Source organism: Lontra canadensis, unplaced genomic scaffold, assembly GCF_010015895.1.
Source record: "Lontra canadensis isolate GAN:19392208 unplaced genomic scaffold, GSC_riverotter_1.0 scaffold155, whole genome shotgun sequence".
In the NCBI taxonomy this organism is placed as follows: Eukaryota; Metazoa; Chordata; class Mammalia; order Carnivora; family Mustelidae; genus Lontra; species Lontra canadensis.
This window is the reverse complement of record NW_022631149.1, coordinates 712,852-720,872: the sequence shown is the minus strand read 5'-3', so window position 1 is coordinate 720,872 and position 8,021 is coordinate 712,852.

Below are 8,021 nucleotides of genomic sequence, written 5' to 3'. Positions count from 1 at the left end.
ATATCTGTCCCTGTGTGTCTCTGTGTGTGATCATGTTAAGCTTTGAGCAGACAGTTTTCTCCCCTGTATAATGGGGAGAATAACAGTACTTTTCCCATAGAGTTATGAAGATTAAAAGGGTTAATACATGTACCAGGTACTTGGGAAAAGATGCATAAATGCTAGGTAGTATTGCCCATAAATGAAGATGATGAATAATCATTCACTGGTTAGATGATAAAGAGGAAATTGCTTCTTTATTAAGATAACATTACCTGTCAATATTTGAAGAAAGAAAATTACAAATTTTGACTATAAAGAGGTAGTTAATATTTCACACTCTTAGACAAACACTGGATTTCTAAAGCTTAAAATATGTTCCCAGGCATATATTGTTCCCTACTTTAAGTGCATATCATCAGCTCTTCTCTTAAATGGCCTTTTTCAGAACCCACAACTATACGGCCAATTTATCTTTGATAAACCAGGAAAGAATATCCAATAGGAAAAAGATAGTCTCTTCAACAAATCGTGCTGAGAAAACTGGACAACAACATACAAAAGAATAAAACTGGACCACTTTCTTATACTGTTCACAAAAATAAATTCAAAATGGATGAAAGACCCAAATGTGAGATAGGAAACCGTAAAAATTCTAGAAAAGAACATAGGTAGTAACTTCTTTGACATTGGCCATAGCAACTTCTTTCTAGATATGTCTTCCAAGTCTGGGGAAACAAAGGCAAAAATAAACTATAGGGCCTTCATCAAAATAAAATCTTCTGCATGGCAAAGGAAATGATCAAAAAACCTAAAAGTCAACCTATGGAATGGGAGAAGATATTTGCAAATGATGTAACCATTAAGAGATCTGTATCCAAAATATTAAGGAACTTATAATATTCAACCCCCCAAAACTGAAAAATCCAATTTAGAAATGGGCAGAAGACATAGATATTTTTCCAAAGAAGACACACAAAAAGATGCTCAATATCACTCATCATCAGGAAAATGTAAACCAAAACCACAATGAGATATCACCTCACACCTGTCAGAATGGTTAAAATAAAAAACTTAAGAAATAACAAGGGTTGGCGAGAATGTGGAGAAAAACAATCCCTCTTGTGCTGTTGGTGGGAATGTAAACCGGTACAGCTACTCTGGAAAACAGTATGAAGATTCCTCAAAAAGTTAAAACTACACTACGATCCACCAATTACACTACTAGGTATTTACCTAAACCATACAAAAATACTTGGGGGACCTGGGTGGCTCATTGGGTTAAAGCCTCTGCCTTCAGCTTGGGTCGTGATCCCAGGGTCCTGGGATTGAGCCCCGCATCGGGCTCTCTGCTCAGTGGGGAGGCTGCTTCCCCACCCTCCACCTCTCTGCCTGCCTCTCTGCCTACTTGTGATCTCTGTCTGTCAAATAAATAAATAAAATCTTTAAAAAAACATACAAAAATACTAATTCAAAGGGACACATGCACTCCAATGTTTATAGCAGCATTATCTACAACAACCAAATTATGGAAACAGCCCAAGTATCTGTAGACTGATGAATGGATAAAGAAGATGTGGTATATATACACAATGGAATATCACTCAGCCATCAAAAAGAATGAAACCTTGCCATTTACAATGATATGGATGGAGCTATAGAGTACATTGCTAAGTTAAATTAGTCAGTCAGACAAAGACAAATACCATATAATTTTACTCATGTGTAGAATTTAAGGAACAACAACAACAAAAGCAAAGGGATGAAAAAGAGAGAGAGGCAAACCAAGAAACAGACTCTTAACTCTAGAGAACACACTGATGGTTCCCAGAGGGAGGTGGGTTCGGGGCGTGGGGTGGTGGTGGTGGAAGAAACAGGGGTGGGGATTAAGGAGGGCATTTGTCTGATGCGCACAGGGTGATGAGTGGAAGTGCTGAATCACTATATTGTATATCTGTAACTAATATTACACTGTATGTTAACTGGGATTTAAATAAAATCTTTTAAAAATAAAAAATACATAGCTTTTTTCAAATTTGCTAAATAATGACTACAAAGTCTCCCTCCCTTCCCCAGGAGGAACACTGGCAACCAGACAAATGAACAGGCTTTTTTTTATCACTAATGAAGCATATTGGATTCCTCTCTTTGGGAAATCTTGCAGTGTGTTTTTGGTTTTCCTCCATGTGAGGGAATATTATTTTGCAAGAAGTCTTTGAATCATCATCCTTAAATTAATCTGATTGCTCTTAGGTATTCATGGGGCCTTTTCAAGTCTAGATAGGCATCTGAAGGCTCAACTCCTTTTGAGTGATTGAATCACATTAAGGTCTCTGTGGGCAGTGAATGGTAAAGAAACAGGTGCCAAAATTCCCAATATCCTCTTGTATTTAAATAATTCAAGAAGAACAGTTAAACCATATGCTCCTGGTGACTTAGTAACCCTAAATTATGTTCCTGGAAATACTTTGGACAGTGAGCACAGCTTGTCTACAACAGATCTCAAGATTTGGAGCTTGTGAAATATTTTCTGCTTCTCATAATCATTTTTTTAATTCAAAAATTTGTCATTTCACAATGATAAAAGCTGACGGTCAAAGAAACTATGAATGGTTTATTATGACAGTGAAAGAATTAGTATTATTACTATAGATTATACTGAACATGGTACCCAATGTTCCAGCTGCTCTTGCTGCATAACAAATCATCCAAAAATTTAGTGGTTTCAAACAACAAAAAAATATTTCATTATTTCTCCTGGCTTCTGTGAGCCAAAAAATTCAGGAAGAATTCAGCTTAGTGGTTTGGGCTCAGAGTCTCACATGTAATTGGGGTCAGATGGTGATTGGAGCTGGAATTTTAGGGGAGTGAAAGTGCCAGGCATTCTTTGCCTTTTATGTAGTCTCAGGGCCTCTCCACGTGGCCTCTCCATATGGCCTAGTTTAAGCCATGCTCATAGCACTGCATGGAGCCCTCAAGACCGTTGGACTGCTTACGTGACAGCTCGGGGCTCCAAGCAAGTATCCAAAAGAATCAGGCAGACACCATATCATTGGTGTGACCTAGCTTCAGAAGTCAAATTGCATTACTTCTGCATGCAGAGTACTACAAAGTTATAAGCCCACCCAGATTTAAGGAGACGCAATGCAGACCCCACTTCTCCAAAGGGAAAATGTCAACATTACTTTGTAAGAAGAACATGTGGGGTGGGAGATATTGTTGTAGTTATCTTTGGAAAATACAATCTGTCAGACTTGGCATTTGTGTTTCTTTATATGTTGTTGATTTAGGCATCATACTGAATAAATGTGGTTTTTTTAAATGTTGGGATCAGTAGTTTGTTTTCATAGAAAAGACATCATTAAGTGGGTCTATAGAGAAACCTGTTTAGACTAAGGAGATACAGTAAAACAACCAATATGCCCAATTCTCCCAATGTATTTGGTTGCAAAGCCTTATCAATAGCACTTCTATCAACATTTTCCAAAACAGCATTCCATTTCCATTGGGGATTTCTGCTACAAACCATAATTCTTTGTAAAGATTTATAATTTTAAAAATGACAAATCGGCAATTTTCATAGTATCAATACACCTGCTTGAACACCTCCTGTCAAAAATTCTGACAAGAAATGCTGTTTCTTTGTGTTAACATTATGTGGAGATAGGCTGCTTCATTTGTTGAGATTTATTGTTATGTGCTGTATCCTCCATTGAGAAAAAGACTTTCTCATTGAATTTCATAGCTTTAGTGTTAAACTTGGTGTAGCACATGCTATCAATCGGCATTTCCAGTGAAGGAAAAAAAAGTGAAGATTCGTTGCTCAACATCTCACAAGGCATTATCTTCATGTGTACCTAATTCATTCTACTTCACTCCATTTCATAAATTATGGGCATATCCTCCATCATCCTAAATCCTGGAAATTATGGTTTTATAATAACTTAATCACAGAGTATAGATCATTAGAGTTAAAAGATAGTAAGTGAATATCTCATTTAGTATTCTAGGCCAAGTTTGGCTAAAGAAGACTTTCAAATGTTTTAATTGATATCCGCAATGTATTTTTGTTCGATTAGAGTTCTAAATGAAAGCCAAGAGCAATGGTGACCTTTAAATATTCTATTCATTTTAAGATTGCAGTAGATGATTTTAAACCAATTAATTATAAGCATTATAAGTAAATGAGTTATTAGCATTCATGAATTCTATAACAGCCAATTTGTTCTTGTTCCCAAATCCTTGAAGTGCTTATTTTATAATTTCTTGGAGATGTAACCATAGGAACTAAGTGGTTGCCAACATAAACCTTTATAATTAATGAGGCTAAGTTTTCACCTTTCGAATCATTTTGAAATGTATACAGAACCCAGGTAATGTACCTCAAGGACTACAGTCTTCTTCAAAGAGAAAAAGTTGTCTTACAGCCCTCCACTCCCTAGGGTTCATTTATTCAAGAAGCACTTAAAGAGTCTTGCTTTGTACCAGGTGATATGTCAGCCACCTTGATGGATAAAATAAGAATAAAACACTGTCATTACCATTGAGGAGCTTAAAGTACAGGAGGAGAGGTACAACATTAACCCACATTAGTGTGTTATCTACTAGAATGTCTGAAGTATCATAAGAAAGGAATAAACCAAGTTGTTTCCTTGTAAAATATTTTTTTGCACAACCTCCTTTTTGCCTACCACCTCTTCCTTCATAAAAGTCTATGAAAACTGCAAATAAAACACCTTTGATCTATAGTCCTTGGGAAATGGGTAAATCTGCAAAATGGATTAAGTCTTTGATCAAGAAAGCTTATCATTTCTCCCTTCCATTTGCAGATGGTCTAAGAGAATTCCATTCTGCCTATCCCCCTTTCTCTCTTCCACAAACCCAAACCATCTTTCTTCCTTGAAATAGCTACATCTAATCTTTATTTGTATCTGTATCTATCTATCTCCATACCTTAATGGAGGAGTATGGTATAGACTTATATGTTGAATAGAAGTAAAGAAGGCAAGTAGAAGAGGGAGAAAAAGGAGAGGAATAAGTCTAGTGTCTTTTCAGAGTCAGGAAACTGAATAGATATCCATCAGAAGAACCTGAGAATCCTTTCTCACTAAGCACTATTATTACTTAAAAGACATGACTCCATAATCTCCATGATTTAACTGAGTCAATCACACCACCAGTTTGGTTGTCAATATTATGATTTTAATTACATTAACAACACTTGTCCAGATAAAGGACTAGTTATCCAAAACACTGATTCAATCATGCTGCCATATTTCTGCCATATAAGCACAGTTTGGACGCTTCTCTAAGTCTCTAAATCTTGGCAGTGAACTGCAGAAGTTCTAGAGGCCAAAGTCAACACATTGGCATAATAGGCTTTGTTTTTTTTGATTTTTATTGGCAGGGGTGGGGGTGGGGGAGTTCATTCACATTTTGGACCTTATTTTTTCATAATTGAATGTATATATTTTGAATCCCTTTTTGCCTTGACTTTCATTATAAGAGATATACTCTTTGAAAAAGATAAAATGAAACCAAATAAAATACAAGGGTTACAAAGCAGAATAAGAACCATATTCTAGGGGTGCCTGGGTGGCTCAGTTGGTTAAGCATCTGCCTTTGGCTCTGGTCATGATCCCAGAGTCCTGGGATCCAGCCCTGCTCTGCATTGGGCTCCCTGCTCAATGGGGAGTCTGCCTGTTGCTCCCCCTGCTTGTGCTCTCTCTCTCACTTTCTTTTTCTCCCTCAAATAAATAAAATCTTAAAAAAAAAAACCCAAAACCATGGCACTTAGACCTATACGTTGTAAACAAAAGTTTAAAATTCCTAGAAGTATAAAACATAAACCTGCTAGTTTCACGAAATCCACTAAAAAAAAAAAAATCTACCCAATTCGTATCAGCACACTTCTTTCCCAAGTTCTGAGGGTCAATGCATGTGGATTTTGGAGTCATATTTCCTACCATTTTGTGGATGCTGCTAGCTTATTTCTAAATATAAACAGTGGACAGAACAGAGAAGAGAACAGGGAAACATGAAAGAGGCAAGGAACCAGCAGAATCAGCAATCTATAAATAAAAAGAAAAGGACAATTCTTGTAACATGTAAGTATCAAATGGGTAATGGCAGGAGGCAGTGGAGTGGTGCTGGGGATTTAAAGAAACTTATGATAAAGGGAAGATCAATTCTATAAATTATCAGCACCATATACAATATATCCTATTGAGCTCCAAGTTTGAGATATTTTAAAGTTCTGATTTTTCTTTGTTCAAGTTCCATTTAACAGGATACCTTTTCCCTCCTGAAATACTTTTCTCATTTGCTAAACGCTATAGTCCTTTAGCCTTCTTCTCTGCAGAGACTTGTTTCATGAATCGAGGGAGCGAGATGCCTAAATATTCTTCAGTAGTTGTTTCTGCTCCCCAAACTGCATTCCTCTCTGCCATTGACTTCGATCTTGGTTCAAATAGTCCTGGAATGTTGCCCCTTCCATTGATTTAATCAATATGTAGGCTTAGTGAAATTTTTTTTTTAATTTTCTTTAAAAGAGTTTGACCTAATCTTTAGCTGAGACATAAGATTCTCTGACCAGGCAGCTCTATTCCGTGCTCTGTGTATAGCACCTGTGCAGAAGTGAGATTAGCATCTTTGCAGAAGCTTTCAAACTTTCGTATGTTTCTGTTTAGGCGACAGTTTAAAGAGAAGGTGAACCCAATATATACAGAAGGCTTTCATCTCATCCTCTAAAATGAACCAGAAAACATTTCCCCAAGGCTTGAGAATTCACCAAAGTCTACCATCTTGTCATACAGGGAAGGAACCTGAATGACAGAGCCCAGTCCTAAGGTCTGACATGGGCTTTGGAATGACTAATGCTCAAAGGAAACTGAAACAGCGGGCTTTCTTTGCCTCCCTCCCTCTCCATCTGGAGTTTGCAGGGGCTTCGTTTTCCAAATCGTGCCAAATGCAAGCCCCAAAGAGAAGTTACGATCAAACCTTAAGTGTGGTTTCTTCCAGCAAAAGGCTATATTCACAATCGGGCCATTTTTTTTTTTTTTAAAGATTTTATTTATTTATTTGTCAGAGACAGTGAGCACAGGCAGAGGAGAGGGAGAAGTAGGCTCCCTGCTGAGCAAGGAGCCTGATGTGGGACTCTATCCCATGACGCTGGGATCATAACCTGAGCCACCCAGGAGTCCCAATCGGGCCGTTTTTATTCTTCACTTGAGCCCACCCTCCCTAAAGAGCCTAAAAAACAAAACAAAACAAAACAAACCCTGAAAAACAAAAAGGCACTAAGAAAATACTCAGATGAATTTTCCTAAGAAAGGAGGGGTATAAAGGCCGAGAGGAGAGTCAACAAATTCTGAACCTCAGTCCAACACCTTGTTAATGATTAAGAATAGATTGATTTTAATAACCTCAAATGGTTCTGCTATGTCTTTTGATTTAAATAGATTCTTTTTTAAAATTTATTTATTTATTTATTTGAGGGAGAGTGCGTGCACGAGCAGCAGGAGGGGCAGAGGGAGAAGCCGACTCCCTGCTGAGCCGGGAGCCGATGCGGGGCTCGATTCCAGGACCCCAGGATTATGACCTGAGCCAAAGGCAGCCACTTAACTGACTGAACCAGCCAGGCGCCCCTAAATAGTTACTCATATTAGTACATTTTTAGACTGGCAGAATTTCTAGAGCTGATATAAAGTTTCTGAGTAACCTATGCCAAGTTTTGCCTATTTTAACATCTTATATTAGTAAAGAAAAATGTCACAATTAATGGACAAATACTGATACATTATTATTAATCAAAGCTCATAGTTTATGCAGATCTCCTTAGTATGTACCTACTGTTTTTCTCTCGCAGGTTCTATGGGGATGCCACATTACGTTTAGTCGTCTGGTTTCTTGAGGCTCTCTCAGCTGTGGCCGCTGCTCAGGCTTTCCTTGTTAGTGAAGACTTTGACACTTTTGAGGAACCCTGGTCACACGTTTTGTCAGTTGGTGCTTTTCTGGAGTTTTCCTCATAATTAGACTGATGT